General features: G+C 37.6%; 1 protein-coding gene and 1 non-coding gene across 7 annotated transcripts in view; both read right to left on the bottom strand.

Moving 5' to 3' along the window:
• GRIK2 (glutamate ionotropic receptor kainate type subunit 2) overlaps nucleotides 1–22147 on the bottom strand; it is a 1183302-nt gene that overhangs the window by 1095390 nt on the left and 65765 nt on the right. For all 6 annotated transcript variants that reach the window (XM_009451673.5, XM_009451672.5, XM_054685483.2 and 3 more), the window contains exon 3: nucleotides 8919–8984. The gene's annotated coding sequence lies outside the window, so the exon portion shown is untranslated. The remainder of the gene's footprint in view (nucleotides 1–8918; nucleotides 8985–22147) is intronic.
• On the bottom strand, nucleotides 14406–14509 carry LOC112209697 (small nucleolar RNA U13). The gene has a single exon (XR_002944518.1). It is a non-coding gene; the product is annotated as a small nucleolar RNA U13 (small nucleolar RNA).

Raw genomic sequence — 22147 nt, 5'->3', positions numbered from 1 at the left:
CTCATTGTTCAATTCCCACCTATGAGTGAGAACATGCGGTGTTTGGTTTTTTGTCCTTGCGATAGTTCGCTGAGAATGATGGTTTCCAGCTTCATCCATGTCCCCACAAAGGACATGAACTCATCATTTTTTATGACTGCATAGTATTCCATGGTGTATATGTGCCACATTTTCTTAATCCAGTCTATCATTGTTGGACATTTGGGTTGGTTCCAAGCCTTTGCTATTGTGATTAGTGCCACAATAAGCATATGTGTGCATGTGTCTTTATAGCACCATGATTTATAATCCTTTGAATATATACCCAGTAATGGGATGGCTGGGTCAACTGGTATTTCTAGTTCTAGATCCCTGAGGAATTGCCACACTGCCTTCCACAATGGTTGAACTAGTTTACACCCCTACACTCCCACCAACAGTGTAAAAGTGTTCCTATTTCTCCACATCATTATCTCTTTTAATCTTTGTTGGTTTAAAGTCTGTTTTATCAGAGACTAGGATTGCAACCCCTCCCTTTTTTTTTGCTTTCCATTTGCTTGGCAGATCTTCCTCCATTCCTTTATTTTGAGCCTATCTGCATCTCTGCACGTGAGATGAGTCCCCTGAATACAGCACACTGATTGTTCTTGACTCTTTTTCCAATTTGCCAGTCTGTGTCTTTTAATTGGGGCATTTAGCCCTAATTAAATTAACCTTACTTTTAACGTTAATATTGTTATGTGTGAATCTGATCCTGTCATTATGATGTTAGCTGGTTATTTTGTCTGTTAGTTGATGCAGTTTCTTCCTAGCATCGATGGTCTTTACAATTTGGCATGTTTTTGCAGCGGCTGGTATCGGTCGTTCCTTTCCATGTTTAGTGCTTCCTTCAGGAGCTCTTGTAAGGCAGGCCTGGTGGTGACGAAATCTCTCAGTATTTGCTTTTCTGTAAAGGCTTTTATTTCTCCTTCACGTATGAAGCTTAGTTTGGCTGGATATGAAATTCTGAGCTGAAAATTCTTTTCTTTAAGATTGTTGAATATTGGTCCCCACTCTCTTCTGGCTTGTAGGGTTTCTGCCAACAGATCTGCTGTTAGTCTGATGGGCTTCCCTTTATGGGTAACCCAACCTTTCTTTCTGGCTGCCCTTAGCATTTTTTCCTTCATTTCAACTTTGGTGAATCTGACAATATGTGTCTTGGAGTTGCTCTTCTCAAGGATTATCTTTGTGGTGTTCCGTGTATTTCCTGAATATGAATGTTGGCCTGCCTTGCTAGGTTGGGGAAGTTCTCCTGGATAGTATCCTGCAGAGTGTTTTTCCAGCTTGGTTCCATTCTCCCCATCACTTTCAGGTACACCAATCAAACGTAGATTTGGTTCACATAGTCCCATATTTGTTGTAGGCTTTGTTTGTTTCTTTTTACTCTTTTTTCTCTAACCTTGTCTTCTCGCAGTATTTCATTAATTTAATCTTCAATCACTGATACCCTTTCTTCCACTTGGATCAAATCGGGTATTGAAGCTTGTGCATGCTTCATGAAGTTCTTGTGCCATGGTTTTCAGCTCCATCAGGTCTTTAAAGTCTTCACTACACTGTTTATTCTAGTTAGCCATTCATCTAAGCTTTTTTCAAGGTTTTTAGCTTCCTAGATATGAGTTCAAACATCCTCCTTTAGCTTGGAGAAGTTTGTTATTACTGACCTTCTGAAGCCTACTTTTGTCAACTCATCAAAGTCATTCTCCATCCGGCTTTGTCCCATTGCTGGCGTGGAGCTGCAATCCTTTGGAGGAGAAGAGGCACTCTGATTTTTAGAATTTTCAGCTTTTCTGCTCTGGTTTCTCCCCCTCCTTGTGGTTTTTATCTGCCTTTGGTCTTTGACATTGGTGACCTACAGATGGGGTTTTGGTGTGGATGTCCTTTTTGTTGATGTTGATTCTATTCCTTTCTGTTTGTTAGTTTTCCTTCTAACAGTCAGGTCCCTTAGCTGCAGGTATACTGGAGTTTCCTGGAGGTCCACTCCAGGCCCTGTTTGCTTGGGTATCAACAGCGGAGGCTGCAAAACAGGAAATATTGCAGAACAGCAAATATTGTTGCCTGATCCTTCCTCTGGAAGCTTCGTTCCAGAGGGGCACCCACCTGTTTGAGGTGTCTATTGGCCCCTACTGGGAGGTGTCTCCCAGTTAGGCTACACAGGGGTCAGGGACCCACTTGAGGAGGCAGTCTGTCCATTCTCAGAGCACAAATGTCGTGCTGGGAGAACCACTGCTCTCTTCAGAGCTGTCAGCCAGGGACGTTTAAGTCTGAAGAAGTTATCTGCTGCCTTTTGTTTAGCTATGCCCTGCTCACAGATGTGGAGTCCTGAGGCAGCAGGCCTTGTTGAGCTGCGGTGGGCTCCGCCCAGTTTGAGCTTCCCCAGCTGCTTGTTTACCTACTTAAGCCTCAGCAATGGTGGATGCCCTTCCCCCAGCCAGGCTGCCACCTAGCGGTTCAATCTCAGACTGCTGTGCTAGCAGTGAGCAAGGCTCCATGGGCGTGGGACTCACCGAGCCCAGCAAGGGAGAGAATCTCCTTGTCTGCTGGTTGCTAAGACCTTAGGAAAAGTGCAGTATTTGGGCAGAAGTGTCCCCTTGTTCCAGGTAGTCTGTCACGGCTTCCCTTGGCTAGGAAAGGGAAATCCCCCGACCCCTTGTGCTTCCCAGGTGAGGCAATGCCCCACCCTGCTTCAGCTCGCCTTCCGTGGGCTGCACCCACTGTCCAACCAGTCCCAATGACAGGAACCAGGTACCTCAGTTGGAAATGCAGAAATCACCTGTCTTCTGCATTAATCATGCTGGGAGCTGCAAACTGGAGTTGTTCCTATTCGGCCATCTTACCACACCTCTCCCGGATTCATTAATTTTTTTAAGGGTTTTACATGTCTCTACCTCCTTCAATTCAGCCCTGATCTTGGTTATTTCTTGTCTTCTGCTGGCTTTGGGGTTTGTTTGCTCTTGGTTCTCTAGCTCTTTTAGTTGAGATATTAGGTTGTAAACTTGAGATTTTTCTAGCTTTTTGATACGGGCTTTCAGTGCTATAAATTGCCCTCGTAACACTGCTTTCGCCACGTCCCAGAGATTGAGGTACATTGTCTCTTTGTTCTCATAATTTTCAGAGAACTTCTTGATTTCTGCCTTATTTACCCAAGATTTATTCAGGAGCAGGTTGTCCAATTTCCATGTAGTTGTGTGGTTTTGAGCGAATTTCTTAATCTAGAGTTCTAATTTGATTGCACTGTGGTCTGAAAGCCTGTTTATTATTATTTCAGTTTTTATGCACTTCCTGAGGAGTGTTTTACTTCCAATTAGGTGATCAATTTTAGAGTAAGTGCCATGTGGTGATGAGAGGAATGTACATTCTGTTGTTTTTGGGTGGAGAGTTCTGTAGATATCTAGCAGGTCCTCTTGATCCAAAGCTGGGTTTGGCTCCTGCAAATCTTTTGTAGTTTTCTATCTCGATGATCTGCCTAATATTGTCAGTGGGGAGTTAAAGTCTCGCACTATTATTGTGTTAGAGTCTAAGTCTCTTCAAAGGTCTCAAAGAACTTGCTTTATGAATCTGGGTGTTTTGGTATTGGACACGTATATATTGAAGAAAGTTACCTCTTCTTGCTGAATTGAACCCTTTACCATTATGTAATGCCCTTTGTCTTTTTTTATCTTTGTTGATGTGAAGTCTGTTTTGTCTGAAACTAAGGTTGTAACCCCGCTTTTTTCTGTTTTCCATGAAATACTAATCCACTTTTTACATTGTCTAATTTATTAACTTTTTCTTAACAATTGATATCAAGAAGTATAATTGTTGCATTTCTTGTGCTTTGGACTTCTTTAAAAAAGAGATGATTAATATTTTTTCTATATTTTCCATTTATTAAATGCAAAAGTAAAACCTCCATATTTAATAATCAATGTTCTCTGGCCTTTCTTAGTTAATGACATAAACCTCCCACTTTATGAAAATTAAATACTCTCCTTATTTTCATTCAATGATAAATCTCATTGACAGCTGGAATCATAATCTAATGGAGATACATACTTCCTTTGACCACCTGAACTGTCTTTAGGCTCAGGTAAGAGGGAACACGGACCTGAGCTCTGCACTTTTTAGAGCCAGTTTCTAAGGCCTGCAAAAGCCTCTGCCTCAGTTCAGTTCTCCTGAGGGTAGATTGTACTGCAGGTGTGCATTTCATAGGTCTGAGAGGTGACTGGTTGTAGGAGATGTGGAAAGAGTTTGGACAGGTGGACCAAGTTGAGCATATATGTGGACGTAAGTCCCTCACAGAGCCAGCAGTAGAAAGAAAAATGGGTAAGCCACCTCATTTGAGCATAGAACCTCATGGAGTCTGAGATCCCTAACTTTAAATCTGGCCTTTCTAATAATTATGAAGGTCAATTTGTAAAAGAAATAGGATAAAACATATTTTATTCAACAATCTGTTGGTTTGATTTGTAACTTTAAATATTTAGACATCTGGGCCTCCATTTTACTCATCCCCTGTTCCTATGATGTAAGGAGTAGACAGGACAGCCACCATCCTCCATGTCATGTGCCAGACATGAGGCTAAGGGGACACATGGAAAGGTGATCAGTGAAAATGTATGTAAGTCACTTTAAAAATAAATTGATTAGGAAATTAATTAACAGATATTCTCTACTTTGTTTTTACATTCCTTCTGTTAAATTTTTAAGTCCATCTTCAAAACAGAGCTAAACAGTACTTGCTAGTCAATTTCCCTGTTAGTCAATGCCTGTTCTAGGAATAGTGGGCCCCAAACCCCCTTCTGAATGGACAGGGGGCTGTGTTATCCCTCCCCTTGGCCTAGTTTACTAGATGATTGTGGGTAACTTGTCTGAGCTGGACAAATTATGATTTGTCGCAAAATCAGTTATAAGGATACAAGAATTCTAGCTTATCTCTGATGGGCAGTTCACTTAAGGGATACAGTGCCAAGGTGAGGTAGCTAAGTCAGGCTCATGAGCAAATGGAACAGAGGAAGGGTATCTGGAAAAACAGAGAATCATAAAGCAGACTTACACAAAAAGATGCTTAGCAGAGAGTCCTTACAGCCCACAATAAAGAGGGAAAAAGAGGGAGAGAAGCTGCCTTGATTTCTGCTGCTTTCCAAATCCTGCTTCCAGACCTAGTGAATGGCAGCTGTATTTTCTCCTTTGAATTCTAGAAGGATTCCCTTGTATACTTATAACTTAGGCATTTTACTTATGCTAACTTAAGTAGTACTTAAGAATAGTCATCTTTCAATAAAGAGCAAATAGGTTTTTGCCATGTCAAATTCTGTAATTCTATGATGACATTTTGCATACAACTCATATGCAGAAATAAAGTTAAACCAAACTTTTACCTTCATGAGAATCCTATAATGTAGGTACTATTATTATCACTGTTGTACAAATGAGAAAGCTGAGGCACCAGAGAAGTTAAGTAACTTGCCCAGTGTCATCCAATTAATGTTTAATGTCATTCAGTTAGGATTCAAACACAGCTCCAAAGATCTCTGCACGGCTCCAAAGATCCCTACTCCTAAGAAAGATAATTTACAGCACATCAATCATTTTTCTATGATTCAAAATCATCATATTTTAGAGAAAGCTTATGATAACTCATAATTTATTTAGAAGTTACATTAAGCAGAGTAAATAAAACAATACAGCCATTAGAAGGAACTTGAGAAAACCATAAGCATTTCGAATTATGAGCTTAATATGCAGATTTAAAATAACAAAACCTTTAACCTTCTTTTACAGAATGCCTCATTGACCATCCTTTCTCAGAGGAGTTATAAAGAAGATTGATATATTATAAAATCATTATGAAAATTAGGAGATTTATTTTAATTTTCCAATGGATAAGCAAACATGAACTAGACAGTAATGAGACCAAATATTTATTAAGCACTCAAGAGACTCTGAGTAACAGTTCTTGCACAGCTGAGAATCTTTTTGCAATTTAAAATAATTTCATATATAGTCTTCATTCCTCTGTAATATATATTTAGTTAAAACATAAGAAGCTAAGACTATTATGTGATTAAATTAAAATTTTAATGGTTTTTTAAACTAAAATTAATATCATTTTAAGATAAAACCAAATATAATACCTAAAATTAAGCTTTAAAATTTTAATGACCAACAACATAGCAATAATTAGCAGTTCTGTGTTTTGGACCATTAAGAATTAGACAATAATAGTCTGCCATTTCTACTCTGAACCTAACTCTGTGAGGCACAGCAGAAAACAAGAGAAAAACATCTGTCACAAAGAGTGTACAACCTGGCTTGAAAAACAAAAGGTACTCACATGAAACAAGTGCAGGGTAAAAATAAGACTATTCTTTGTTATTTATTTGTGCCTTAAATCTATTAAAAATTAGCTGAGTCAACTTTAAATGGCAGCATATAATCTAGCTGTATATTATATGGTATAAAATATAAGTCCAACAGAGAAAATAGATAATGAGGATTAAGAGTCAAAGAAGGTGTCTTGTAGCAAGAAAATAAATCTTTACCTTATCTTTACAAGATGAGTATTTCAATAAACAGAAAGAAGAGAAAGGTCAACATTTAATTATAGAGAAGCATCATAGACATCAGTTTGGAGACAGGCAGTATTATGTTGTGATTGTTCTCCCAACATCCATTCCTGGCACCATTAGCTCCATGGGTAGGAGCTAATGATCCCAGTTCTAGGAATGAGTCCTACACTGGCCCCAGGCAATTGGTAATTCCATTCTTCATCCCACAGTCACTGGACCAGATTTTCTAGGCCTAAGCCAATTAGCACACTGTGTCAACTCATCTGAGTGGTTCAAAAGGAAGACTTTTGATCCTGATGTGGGAAGGAAGGCTTTCTGTCACATTGATCATAGATGAAGCAGTATGTGGCCCTACTAGGAACAAGCAACCATTCTATGACATGACAGGATAGAAGGCAGAACAAACAAACATTTTTTAAAAAAAGCTTGAGTTGCTGGTTATTATAATTATTCTCAAGTATTGAAACACAAAAAGTGTGATTCTTCATAATCATGGCAAATAGAGATGCTTTCTACCAAAGAAGTATTGTCAGCATATGGTACCACTGATTTGTGATTCTGTTTACAGTCCCTAAAATGTGGCATCTATAAAGAGGAATTTTGCTTTCCAGTTGCATAATACTCTTGTTGATAACATATGTCAACAATGAAGAAAATACAGAGAGGGATTTGCAAAACGCTTCTATTGTGTATAATATGTACAACCTATTGACTTCAATGATCATCACTTCATTAAAAGTGTAGCAAGTTTTTATCTCTATCTCAAAGATATTTTGAGAGTCAGAGATTACAAAAGTGGTATGTTATGATAATATCCAATGATATTTCAGGAAGAATATAAGCATAATTGCACTAAAATGAAAATCACTACTAAGCCAGTAAATGACCAAATTTATACTCTTTTTCAAAAAATAAGTTTTACTAATGTGTTTTAGTTTCTAAAACATCCAGAATACTACTCATAATGCTGCTTTAATCAATCAGAGTTTCTCTGAATCATTTTCTTTCCTAACACAGTCAGAACATTTGGAATGGCACAGCGTAGACAAAATCAAAATAAAAGAGTAAGTTTATATAACTCCTATTTCAAATAAGTACAATGTAAATAATCCATATTCTTTTGATTTAAAGTCAGTTACAGTATTAATTCACCTAGCTAAATTTCTTATTTTTCCTTTGAAATCTAAATAGTCCCTTTACTACTTGCAGTCAGTAGTATCTAACTGAAATTTAGGTCACCCTACAGCCCTCTTTTTTTCCCCTATTCTAGTTTCCAAATCTCTAAGTTTCATCATTTTAATTTCAGTCAGCACAATATATACATGCACAAAATCAATACTCAATTTGATAGATACAGGACAAATTTTAACCAACTTTATCTCAATCAAACCTTTTCCCAAATGTTATCTTTCTTTTAAATACCCTCTAATGCTCAATGTTTTAAAGTTCTTTTCATTTTGCTCCCAAGACCTCTCTTCACATTGTCAACAATAGCTTGCACATTTTTTCTTATTTTTCATTTGGAAATTTTGGGCATTGAATAAGCCACAGCAATTGATTCTTTTTTCACCTAAATTACAACTTGAAACTTTTTTTTTTTAATGTGTAGAAATAACGTCTTACCACTACAAACAATGCTACTTAACCCTCACATGCCAACAGCTCTGGTTTATTCAACTTTCATAATATACTTGCTTTTTGAATAAATTTTAAAGAGAAATTTTAAAAATTCAATAATATTTTTTTTCAATCTCTAAAATCAGTAGTTTTTCTAAACTTCTGAAGTAATCTCCTCAACATATTAAATCTAAACATTATAAGAAATGGTAATCTTATTTTTTCTAAAGATGTTTATAGAGATTTTTGCTAAACTTCCAAAAATGTCACCCAACAACTTGTTAATATAGCAAAACCAACTTTATTTGGAATTTCTGCACTAAAGGAGAACACCATCTTGAGAAAGTTTTAGCAGTATCTCAAAAGAAGGCTATCAGCACTGAGATTGTTATAAGATGGTGAGGTCTGAACCCAGGTGATTTAAGGTAGGTCTTTCAAGACAGGGAACTGATTAGGATTGGATAAAAGTTTTTGGTATATTCATTTAGGATTAGTAGACATAGCACAGTGAGGGTCTTGAAGCAAATCTTAAAAAATAAGCCCTTGTTTGATAAGTGAGCAGCTCTCCCAGGTCACCAGATGCCCAGGTCACCAGATTATGTCCAATAAATTGGTCTGTAGGAAAGTTCTGAAACAAACAGTGAATTTATATATTGGTTTATAGTTTTATCTCTCCCAGACAAAATTTTCCTGGAACAAACAACTAGGTCAGGTCGACATAGTCTAAAATCTTACCAAATTCCTGTTGATGCAAATGGTCTTGTTTCTCAATTCTCCATCATGGTCATTCTTCAGCCTGATCTGGAAAACAGATGGTTATCACATGGGGGAGATGATTACATAGATGTTTGTACAGTCATCATTACATATCTGAATTCTGTTGGTGGTCATTTCAACCACTGCATACACCAGGTTTCCTTGTTCTTTTTGTTGGATTATCATTTGATGGAACAGTGGTTATGAAAAGCATTTAAGATGCTAGAGATTACACATTTGAACATTGTAGTACCACTGTGAAATACCAAGAATACTATGAACAGATTCTGTAATCTACACATAAGCCAAGAGCCAAGGGTGGCCAAACTAAACTAAATCCAGAAAACAGACTGCATCCACCAAAAAGCCTATAGACTAAATATGGGCATTTTAGTCAAATTACCTAATTTTATAATGTTCTTATTGGTTTCCTGGACCTTCTTATCAATATTAAAATTATCAGAAATATCTATGGGGGTAAAAAGAATATTCTTTTTCGTAAAATGGTACACATAATACCTCTACAGTCCATTTATGTCTATGGACTCTAATTTTGAACAGAGAAGGTGTTCTATTGATTTCTATGAACTTACTGACATTGTCTAACTCTCCTTTCAATATCTGAACCATAACATGTTAATATTTTCCCCATCATCCATGCCTCTAATAAAAAGTGATACAAAGAGGCTTGAAAGCAGAAGAAAACCATCTATAATTTCCCTGTGTAGTTACGGTTTCATATCTTAGTAAAGACATAGTTATTTTCTTCTTTGAAACAAACTGTGTAGTTACCTTTTTCTGAGAAGGAAAAATAGCAATCAAAATGTAGCCAGAGTGATAGCAAAGACTACCTGAGTAGCCTGACACAAGCATTAATTTACAAAGATAAGTTCCTGTCTAAGTTACTGATAATATTCAAAAGGCTTTTGTGCCACAGATTCAATACCTGTGGTAGGGGGCTTCCCAAATAACAAGCTCTTGGCCAAAATACCCCTTCATTGACGCTAAATTGTATTGTATGGTTTTGACACTCTTTAGAGATAATTAGGTGGCAGATAGGAGAACATGCAGTAAGGATGTCATGAAATAGATGAAATGTTATATTTTATAAAGAATCCAAAGATTTACCTACATAGGAAACCTTGTTGGTAAAGTCTGTAAACATGAGAGACAGGTATTAAATGCATTCCACATTTTCCCTTTCTGAGTCTAGCTCATTTCTGAGTCTAATTAATCTGAGATGTATATCTGAAGTACAGTCCAAAATTAGTAAAGAAATAGCCAGTCTCATAGTATGACCTTTTAAAAGTCCATGTGGTAAGAGGCAATGACTGCTGGGAGGTGTTAACTTCATTGTCTTAAGGGCCAGAGTGAATAACCTTGGGCAAGGGAGACAAAAAATGTCAGATGATTTTGCAAGTTTGAGTTTTAAAATATGATTAGCCCTACCTAATTTACCTAAGGTTTGAGAGTGATAGGCACAATGAAGTTTCTGAGTAAGTACAAAGCTTTACAAAATCTTCTAACAGTCCTAGTAAGATGAGTGTTGTATCACTGGAGGGATTGGAATTCCAGGTTGAGAACACAACAATGTGTTTGATACTCTCAGAACCACAGCTCTCTAGCAAGTAAATACTTCAGCTCACTCTAAGCATTAGCAAATACTGATCAGGACATATTCAAAACCCATAGAAGAAAGTAGGTTATACAGACTCTTTGAAGACGTTGACACGAAGTTCTTGTCCGAATTGGTATGGGTTCTTGTCCATATCATACATTTATAGACATCTACCAGAGACACCCTCAGCAATCCTAGTAAAAATTTCTTCACTTACATTGACTGACTATAGTGATCAATTTGTCCCTGTTGTAGTAAATGATTTCATGTAAAATTTTTGGCAAGGTTTCAGTTGAGGTCCTCTGGTATCATCAAGTATCTACTCTAAAGTGTCAGAGAATATCCTCTTGAAATTTACAACCAGATTTTTTCCAGTAACTCTTTTCAGTTTCTGGGGTCAATCACCGGCATTCTACAATAGCTTATTTCAACCTTTCAAAAGAATTGGCTTCAAGGATTATCATGGTGCCCAGAATCTTAGTGAGGGCTATCTGCCTGCCATACTGATTATGTAGGCATTTCCTTTAACTCCATGCTATATGTTTTTGCATAGCTTCAACTTTTATGATAGCCAACTGTCAGGAAGTTCTAGAATATTTAAAATTTATTTAATCTGTTAACCATTTCTATCTGGGGTCTTAGCTCATGCTATCATGACAAAATACCACAGACCGAGTGGATTAAACAATAGAAATTTATTTTCTCACAGTTCTGGAGCCTGGAAATCCAAAATCAGGCTGCCAGCATAGGCAGGTTCTGGTGAGAGCTCTTTTCTTGGCATGTCGATGGAGCCATATTTCTGTGTGCTCACATGGCCTTCCTCAGTAGAGAAGAGAAAGCGAGGTCTCTGGTGCCTCTTTTTATAAGGGCATGAATCCCATCAAAAAGTCTCCACCCTCATGATCTCATCTAAACTTACTTTCCTCCCAAAGGCTCTACCTCCAAAAACCATCATATTAGGCGTTAGAACTTCAATATTTGAATTTTGGAGGGACACAATTCCATAGCAATGGTTAATTGCTAAGATTAAAAACATTTATTAATATGTTGCACCCATTAGGATAGCTGTTGTCAAAAGTATGGAAAATAACAAGTGTTGGTGGGGTTGTAGAGAAATTAGAACCCCTATGCATTGCTGGTGGGAATGTAAATGGTGCTGTCACTCTGGAAAATTGTTTGGCTGTTCCTCAAAAAGTTAAGCATAGAATTACCATATAACCCAGAAATTCCACTCCAAGGTATATACTCCAAAGAATTGAAAGTAGGGACTCAAACAGATATTTGTACACCAATGTTCATGGCCGGATTATTCCCAATAGCCAAAAGGTGGAAACGACCCAAGTGTCCATCAACAGGGGAATGGATAAACAAAATGTTGTATAGACATATAATGAAATACTAATCAGACATAAAAAAAGAATGAAATTCTGATACATGTGACCTTGAAAACATTATGCTTAGCGAGATAAGCCAAACACAAAAGAACAAATGCCATGTAATTCCTCTTATATGAGTTACTTAGAATACGGAAATTGATAGCTATAGAAAGTAGAATACAGGTTACAAGAGCTGGGAGCAGTGGGGAACAGTTAGTGGGTACAGAGTTCCTGTTTGGGATGATGACAAAGTTCTAGAAATAGATAGTGGTAATTGTTGCACAACATTGTGTATGTACTTAATGCCACGGTTATATATACAGATATAGAGTAATATATAGAGACAGACACTACAATTTTTAAAATGTTGTTTCCAAAGCATTCCAAAATTGTAGACTTATCCAGTGGCTTACCTGCTCTGAGGGTATAAATCAACCTTGTCTTTGGCTATTGTCAAGCTCTGGCAAGTGCAAAAAATTCTACCATCAAGGCTAAATTTACTTCTGATTAGGTATATTTTAGGAGTGAATTGATATTTGTCATGGAATACACTGCCTGATATTTTCCAGTTTCAGAGGTAAGAGATGACCCATCAACAAACATTACTGAATCAGAATATTCTAGGGCAATTTATAATAAACCTGTTCAAACATAGTCAGTTATTGAACAGAAGCTAAACAATTGTGGGATTACCTTTCTTTGGGTAATGAAAGAGGTTAGTAGGATTTAAAATATTACAAAAATGGACAGAATTGGTGAAGGAGAAAGTAATAAAATTTCAGGAGTTAAGCCTGCTTGCTGAGAAATGGAATGTATTTTCAGTAAGTAACACAGATTACACACCGCAAAAAAAAAAACATCAAGCTTAAGAAAGATCCTAAAACTCAGTCAGTGAAGCCTCCACTTGTTTGGCTGCTGCTGCTGCTTACACAAGATTATGGATCTAGGGAAAGGCTGAAATAAGTAATTTGTCTGTGATGATTCCCATGGCTTTGGATCAGAACACTAAGGGATTTCCCAGAGCATTCATACACAAATAGGTAGAGAGTTTATAATTAGAAAGGCCCATAGTCTGAGGCTTTTGAAGATGTAATTTTATGTCACAAAATGCCTGTTAATATATAGATTCCCAGAAAACAGTTTCAGCTACCAAGGACTAAATAAGTCACATAAAGATGAGATGATTTTTTAAAAGCTAGGAATCCATTGCTTGCAGGTGCCAGTGAAAACCAGAAAACCTTTTAATTATTTCTTAGTAATCAGTCTAGGAAAATTTTGAGTGGCTTGTAACCTATCAATGGTGAAGAATGTACTCCCCTTAGGAATAAATTATGTCCCAGATAATGCACTGTGTTTTGACAAAATTGTAATTTTGGGGGGCAGGAAATGATATAACCATTCTGAGCTAGAACATTAAGTAAATCAAAATCAGCCTTCAAGCTCAACTTGTCTTTAGAACATAGCAAAAGTTAATCAACATACTAAGAAAAATTTGCAGTACTGAAGTTCCTTGTTAAGCACCTGTGAAAAATGGAAGGGTGACCCCATAAACCTTCAACTGCCCAGGTAAATATTTTAACTTTCCTAAGAGAAAACAAACAAATAAACAGGTATTGACTATTTTTAATCTAAAGGGACACTAAAAAAAGCAGAACAAAGTTTATAATGATGGCATTGAAGATTAAATAGTATTGGGATTTGGTACCACAGGAAAGCAGAGATTGACTTTTATTTGGGCTTAAGGTCCTGAAAAATCTATATCCTCACCCATTCATTTTCTTGGCTAAATGAATTGGAGTGGTACAAAGACCAGTATAATGTATGACTAATATTCTTTGCCTACTTGGCTTTTAGCTATTGACTTGAGAACTTTCGTAGCTTCTGGTTTTGGAAGATATTATAAAAGCCTTGGATCAATCTGAACCTTAACTAGTTCATCCCCAACAATTCTGCAAATATCAGTAGAATTTTTGCCCATAAAGAATCTAGCATGAAGATCTTCAACCTGGGCTTCATGTAGATACAAAAATACTGGAAAGTCAAAGTTTAGTTTAGCTAAAAATCTATAATCTGATTATCAACAGGGGAATTCTAAAAGACTTGAAGAAAAAGATAATTGGGAGAGTTTTGTTTGTTTGTTTTACTTTCTACTAATTTTGCTGTGAAACTAAAACTGCTCTAAAAGGGAGAATTTTTAATTTAGCAATTCCACAGCTTTTGTAAATCATTCTGGTTTCCTGTGCAATTCAGAGGCTTCTTAAGTAGTAATTCTTATGGCCCATTTAGTCCTTTTTTAATCCAATTTTTGTATATAAGATTACTCTTAACATATAAACCAATTGATATTGATCCAGAAACCTGGGTTTTATGTTTTTAAAGCTATTCTAAATGCTTTTGTAAATTTCTATCTCATCTACAGGTATGAAAGTCTTTGACAATGACTTTCATCTAATACTAGTCTTTTTTTTTCCATATCAGACTGGTATTGTGTTGATGTCCTAACAATGTTTGAGGGAGGCTCAGCTCACATATGAGCATTAAATCCTAACCATGATGCTTATAAATTACAAAAGGATCTAACGCTAGTCTTTTTATGAGTCTTAGGGCTTAAAGTCAACCAGAAAAGATTTGCCTTTTCTAAAGGGAATTTAACTTTCAGAGATGGGTCAGCTTTGGGGGTTTCTGGACACCCAAAAGATAAGAAAACCAGATCAGAAAGAGGAGTAGTGGTAGAGTATAATGGAAAAGCAAAAGATGAAGCAAGACAGTAAGACAAAAGCCATTAAGTTCTGATTGGGACTATCTAAAAGAAAGAAATTTCAAGTTTTTCACATTTATTAGCCAAAGAAACTTTTAAGGAAGCAATTTTGGAATCAGAGTTTCTTTTGGGAGTTTCATTATAACAATAAAATCAATGTCCGCCATTGGATGTTTGGGATTTTTTTCCCTTTCTGTTCCAAAGTGCTTCTCAAATAAACAATTTTGTTCATATCGAAAGTTTCTCAAAGTGACTATGATCTAAATTATTCAAGGTGAAATCAGGTCATTTAGAAAGATATTTACAGAAATTGATGTGTAAAAATATGTAAGAGTTAGGAGAATTGACCAGAATGAGGCACAGACTTAGTTTAAAATGAGATAAACTCATGAGAATTCTAGCATCAACCCATCAACAGTATTGTTGATGCACCTTTTGTCTTGGGCCCTCAAATGGTTGGCCTTTACCCTTCTACATCACACAACCTCTCCCTTAGAATCAGTCAACTATACAGACTTCAAAGTCTGTGTAGATGGAAACTTTGGATGAGAGATATCTTCCAGAATCAAGTTCTCATGGGAAGCAAACAAGACAAAACTAAGGAAAATTCTCATTAGACACTAATTGATACTAATGTAAGGCAAAATTTCTCCAAAAGAAACTGATTTAAGTGAAAACTTTCTGCAGTCCTCAGTCCCTGGGTCTGTTCTGAGAAACAGACTTATTCGGGCTTATGCTTATTCACTTTCTTCTTACAGAGTCACACACAGACACAAACACACACACACACACACACACACAGAGCAAGGACAAAGATAAAGAGTAGAGTTATGAATAACAAAGCTGATTTTTCAACAAAGATAACAGCTTTCAAATCTGATCAGAAAATAATGAAAGCATTATTATACAATCTCCTCCAAAATTGTATTTCCTGGAAGAGAATATAAACTTAGCATTTTATGACAAAAGGAAAAAAAAACAGATTAAAATCTTCCTCTCCCCCATCACAGTCAGCAAGACTACTAGGCAGGAAGGTGAAAGAATCTCAGTGGAAGTACTGTTTCTGACTAAAAAATCTCAACCACAGTAGTGAGGTGAGAACTCAACTGAATGTCAGTGGAACCTCCAGATCTGCTCTCTCTAATATGAGAGACCTTAGGTGTGTATGTATACTTCAATTTAAATTTAAAGCTGTTAAAATTAAATAAAATTAAAACTGAGGTCCTTAGTTGACTAGTCATATTTTAAGTGCACATGTGACTAATGACTACCATATTGGATGTTTCTATGATTGCATAAAGTTCTATTAGACATTACTGTTTCTGATTGTTGAACCCACCAATATCTCACCAAGCAACTTGGTAATCAAATAAATTTATTTGAACTCACTATAACAGGGAAAGCATCCCTTTGAAAGGATCTTAGCAGTGTCTCAGAAAAGAGAAATCAAAATTGTTTCTGGGATTAGGTGTTTAGGGCAAGATTTTTGAGGCAGGAAATTGGTTCAAAATGAACATAGTTTGTGATAGAATAGTTTCAATTTGGTAGACAGCAATGTGAGGGGTTTTGTTTTGTTTCATTTTGTTTTGAGAAGGAGTCTCGCTCTGTTGCCCAGGCAGGAATGCAATGGCAAGATCTCAGCTCACTGCAACCTTCGCCTCCCGGGTTCAAGCGATTTTCCTACCTCACCCTTCCTAGTAGCTGGGATTACAGGTGCCTGCCACCACACCTGGTTAATTTTTGTTTTTTGTTTGTTTGTTTTTTGAGAAGGAGTCTTGCTCTGTCACCAAGCTGGAGTCCAATGGCGTGATCTCGGCTTACTTCAACCTCCGCCTCCCAGGTTCAAGCTATTCTCCTGCCTCAGCCTCCCAAGTAGCTGGGACTACAGGCGCGTGCCACCACACTCAGCTAATTTTTGTATTTTTAGTAGAGACGGGGTTTCACCATGTTGACCAGGATGGTCTCGATCTCTTGACCTCGTGAACCACCCGCCTCGGCCTCCCAAAGTGCTGGGATTACAGGCGTGAGTCACCGCACCCAGCCTAATTTTTGTATTTTTAGTAGAGACCAGGTTTCACCATGTTGGCCAAACTGGTCTTGAATTCCTAACCTCAAGTGATCTGCCCACCTGGGCCACCCAAACTGCTGGGATTACAGGCATGAGCCACTGTACCTGGCCAATGTGAGCATTTTTAAATGAACTTTGATAAGTAAGCTCTTATTTAACAAACTGTTTCTTCCCAGGTAAGCAGACTATTGTTTCTGATAAAACTGACCTACAGGAATATCCTGAAATAAACACTGACATTATTTCTGGTTTGCAGTCTTATTTTTAGCAAGCAAAATAAACTGAATCAAGATTAATTAATTCATGTTCACGGCACTCTCATATTATTTAAACACAAAGATAACATGTTCAAAAGTATGTTAAAATAGGAAATCTTTTCCCTTCTGTAAAAACAAAATAAAAACATTAAAACTGCACCCCAAAACATTTTCACATTTTAATTTGTAAAATTAATTAATAAAATAGTATCATGAAAGCATCAAGAGAAGAAAAAAATCTATAATAAAATCTAAAATACTAACAATAAGAATATTTAAGCCTCTTATGAGAGTATAGAGTTTGGACTTTCTGCAGACTCTAATTCTAATGGGTCACAACTAAGAAAGATCCATATAAACTAAAATTGTGCATTTAAGGGAATTCCAACCAACTCGATCCACTTTTTATAATTTAGGCAAACTAAATGAAAGCTTCCCCAGACTAGCAGTTATTTAACAACATGATTTTAAGAGAGATATTTCTAACTCAGAGTGCAATCTGCAAGCAAAAGTCAGCTGGAAAGGATTTTTAAAACAGCATCCTCTAAGACCAGTTCTCCACAGATCAATAAATAATCTGAATAAGAGATAAAAAAATATTTTTAAATAATAATTAAATGACAATATTGAGAAAACTGGAAAAGATGAAAGTAAAAAGAGGGAAGTAAATCTTACCCCAGAATAGACCTTACAGGTATATGAAGATGTTACCTCTTATCAAGGAGAATCTTTTGTCATTTTACTTATTGAGGTGTTGTAGAATGAAGACGCAAAACAGAAAAATTTAAGAAAATTTTAAGTGTGGCACACAAAAGATCAGATATGATGGAGCACTGCACAAAATGGTGAAGACCAATGGACTAGATGAATGAGGAGTAATAACAGATATAATATAATGTATTAAGATTCTCCAAAGAAACAGGATCGATAGGATATACATAGAACATGAGGGGATTTATTATAGGTATTGACTCACATGATTCTGGAGGCTAAGTCTCATGATCTGTCTACAGGCTGGAGACCCAGGAAAGCCAGTGGTATAATTCACTTTAAAGGCCAAAGAACCAGGAGCACTGCTGTCTAACAGCATCAAAGGGAGGAGATGCATATCCCAAAAAGAGAGAATAAATTCAGTTTCTCCACCTTTTTGTCCTATCCAGGGCTTCAACAGATTTGGTGAGGGAGGATCTTCTTTACTCAGTTTACCAATTCAAGCGCTAATATCTTCAGCAAACACCCTCACAGACACACCCAGAAATAAGGTGTTTTGGTTTTTTTGTTTGTTTGTTTGTTTTGAGACACAGACTTGCTCTGTTGCCCAGGCTAGGGTTCAGTGGCACAATCTCGGCTCACTGCAACCTCTGCCACCTAGGTTCAAGCAATTCTCGTGCCTCAGCCACCGAGTAGCTGGGATTACAGGCATGCACCATGACGCCTGGCTAATTTTTGTATTTTTAGTAGAGACAGGGTTTCGTCATGTTGGCCAGGCTGGTCTCAAACTCCTGGTCTCAAGTGATCTGCCCACCTTGGCCTCCCAAAGTGCTGGGACTACAGGCATGAGCCACCACGTGCAACCAGAAATAAGGTTTTACCAGCTATGTGGGCAGCCCTTAATCAAGTCAAGTTGACACATAAAATTAAACATCACATATACCTTGAAAATAAATATTTTGTTTTACAGTCATATGATGTTCTTAAGAGAAGTTTTGCATCTAGTATGAGAAGAAAAGTGGACAGAGGAATTTCCTTTGGCTGGGGATATAACTGTATTTAGAGAGAAGCTGGTTTAAAAAAATATTATATAGAAAGAAAAACCAGATATGATTTTGAGCCTTGTCCTAGCTTCAGAGGAGGTGGTCAATATAGTTACAGTTACATAAGGATGAAGTGCTGTAAACCAATATGCACAGCCTAAGGTATGTAAATAAATATTCAAATTTGGCTTGTGTCAAGTCTTTCTCTGCAATATCCAGAGATCCAAACTAGTAGTTTTAGAGTGGATCTCAGTGATATTAGCAACTATTAAGTAAGAGTGAAAAGATAAACTGAAGAACTATTCAAATCATTATTTGAATAATATAACTCATTCAATACTATTCAATGGACAGAAGCAATACATTATTGAAATATTACAGAAAAAATTGATCAGTGAAACAAGTGATAAACTTGAGGAATACACATAGAATAATGAAGAAAATGAATATGAATGTGATTTATGAAAGAGATAACATGGTACAAATTTAGAATTAATGGAATCAAAAATAAAACTGAACAATGATACCTATAAATGTTTTTTAAAGAACTGCCGGGCCTGACTCGCAGACCCTGGTTGAGTGATGGATGAAAAAATGTATGCAGATACAGGTTTTTTTGCCTGGCCACGTAGCTAGGGGACAGGGCCACTCACAGACTTCCAAGAGGATGCCATAAAGAGTCACAGTGGCTGCAGCCTCGACAAGCCGGCACTGCGGGCATTTATGCAGTACAGATTTAATGACAAAGGCCTTGAGTTAACACACTTGTGGGTAATTAACATTGTCACCGCCCCCCCCCCACCTTCCAGAGAGAGCAGTCCTGCACATGGATGATTAAAGGCCAGGTTCTGAGGCCCAAGTAAACTAACTTATCTAGATCAATTTCCTTACACTTCCTTATTACCTACTCTGACAGAATTCAGTTGCCTTCAGCCAAATCCTTACCCAAAGCTTTTGCAAAACCTCCCAGCCTTCCAAGAAGGTTTGCGTCTTTTCCTTATAATTTTTATAACTTTTCCCACACAACCCTGACTGAACTCCTACATCTCCCCCTTTTCTGTCTTTTGCATCAGGTTTAGTTGATTGAAGAGAGCAAATGTGTGAAACAACAGGTTTGTCAGGTGCAGCGGTTGTAACTCGTACTGCAACTTTGCATGCCAGAATTAGCAAATAACATAAGACAAACGTGAGTATAATTAGCAACATTCTTCTCCAATCAAGGAGTGATCCCCCCACAGGAATGGGGTCTATCCAGGAGAGATGATCTCACACACCCTTCCATATGCCTGTTGGGCATGTAGATCTATGGCGTTTAGGGATGCTAGAATTTTAGTTTTAAGTTACTTTACATCTGCTGTTAAATTATCATGAAAGGTTCCCCAGAGGTATTGTTTCACCTCATCCCAACTATGTATTGATTGATTCCAAAGTAGAGAGGTGACACAGATGTGCTTAAGCTCCCGGTCACAGTTCAATTGCTGTTGGAAGGCCAGTGCATCTCGTTGCTCCCCCACATATTCCAAGGCAGCCTTGAGGGCTTGCAGACATGTGAGAATCTTTTGATCTATACCCCGCTGTAAGAGAAGTTCATTAGACACATTTCTGACCAAATTATCTACAAAAGTAGCTGTTTGTACTGATTCAGTAATAGATGCTACAATAACACTGGCAGTTGCTAGGATGACTATGGCTGAGACTATAAAGGCTATAAGTGTAACTATGAATCTTTTGTGTCTGACCTGGGACAAGGCACATTCTAAGGTGGCAAGGGCAGAGGAACCTTGCTAATCGCGTGTTAAATTGACTGGTAGGAAAGCCTCAGATTGTCTCCTCAATACCATGACACTAGTAATATTTAAATTAGATATATTATAATTAGTGATACAAGAGGCGTACCAAGCCTGTCCCTGAACTTGGGTCACAAACATGGAGTTTTGGGGTGTAATGGAAATATTGGTCCCCACAAGGAAAACGTATGGATGGGTGGTGCAAATCAGGCACTGATAAGTGTAATTATGAAAAAAGGTCATAGTGTAATTGTGACTGGAATTATGATATGTCCCATCCCAGGTGTTAAGGGGGGGTGCTAAGAAGTCCCCGGTGCCATAAAATGTCTTGGGGTGGCATGGACTCTACTTGGGGTCTGGGATATCCCATCCCCCTATCGGCCCAAATTATAGGGGAATGGAACATGGATACGAAACTGTCATTGATGCCATAATAGATGCGGACATCAGTGCGATCGCCCTGCAAATGGCTGTGGGGGCTCCAGTCTAAGACGTTATAATTGCCTAGCTGGAGGCTATGGGCATGCACCCTGTGAGACACCTCCCAGCTAAAGTGGAATCCATTGCTTTCCCGGCTTTGTTCTTTAGCACAGGAAGGAATGTTTGCGAAAGTAGCATTGACTGCATTGCCCAGTTTGAGGACTCCTGCAACTAAGACTGTTAAAGCACTTCCTTTGCCATGATGTAGCCATAATTATGTTTGGGCAGGTACATAGTAACAGTTAGAATTTTTATAACTTACACACAGTGGGAGGATAGTGGAGTGATATGTAGTGTTACTGACACCTTAGTCCAATGTATGCCATTAAATCCAACTGGGGGTAAATCTATCCCTCCCAGCCAAGCAGTTACATTATTAGAGGCTGGGAAGGGGGTGTCTGCCCAGGTGACGGGGCGGAAGAAAGGCGGATCTAAGAGATGAGCCCAATAGAGTGTAGCAGGTACAGGTTGCAGACAAAGCAAGGGGTCCTAGCCACACCATGGTATGGTTTGATGCATCATGCTGGAATCCAAAGAGGATCTGAGGGGGTGCGAACACAAGCATATCCTCTTCCCCACGTTAACAATTTATTTGGACCACACCATACATTACTGTTTGCATCTTTCCATAAAACTGCAGGTTTTATGTTTGAGAGGTTTTAGCAAAGTGCTTTCCTACAGCTGATTTAAATTTATCATCTAAATTTTAAAAATTAAGGGTAAATAAGGCTTGTGCTAATAGTGTTGCAGGGTCCTTACTCACATTACCACTTTTTTGTTTTCTGAGCATATTTTTAAGGGTGGGTTGGGTACGTTCTACTATGGCATGTCCTTGGGGGTTATACGAGATGCCTGTGGAATGTTGGATGTTCCACGTGTGACAAAGTTGTTGAACCTGTGAGCTGGCATAAGCCGGACCATTATCAGTTTTAATTTTTGTGGGCCGCCCCATAAATGCAAAAGTTAAAAGATGTCTAATGACATATCAGGTGAGCACTAATTAAGTGGGAATTGGTATCAATGGATACATGTACATATCTAAGTTTTCCAAATTCAGGGACATGTGTAACATCTGTTTGCCATAACTGATTAGGTTCTAGTCCCCTAGGA

This window comes from Pan troglodytes, chromosome 5 (assembly GCF_028858775.2).
Source record: "Pan troglodytes isolate AG18354 chromosome 5, NHGRI_mPanTro3-v2.0_pri, whole genome shotgun sequence".
Classification (NCBI taxonomy): Eukaryota; Metazoa; Chordata; class Mammalia; order Primates; family Hominidae; genus Pan; species Pan troglodytes.
Note: the sequence above shows the minus strand (reverse complement) of the source record. Positions and strands in the feature narration are given on the sequence as shown.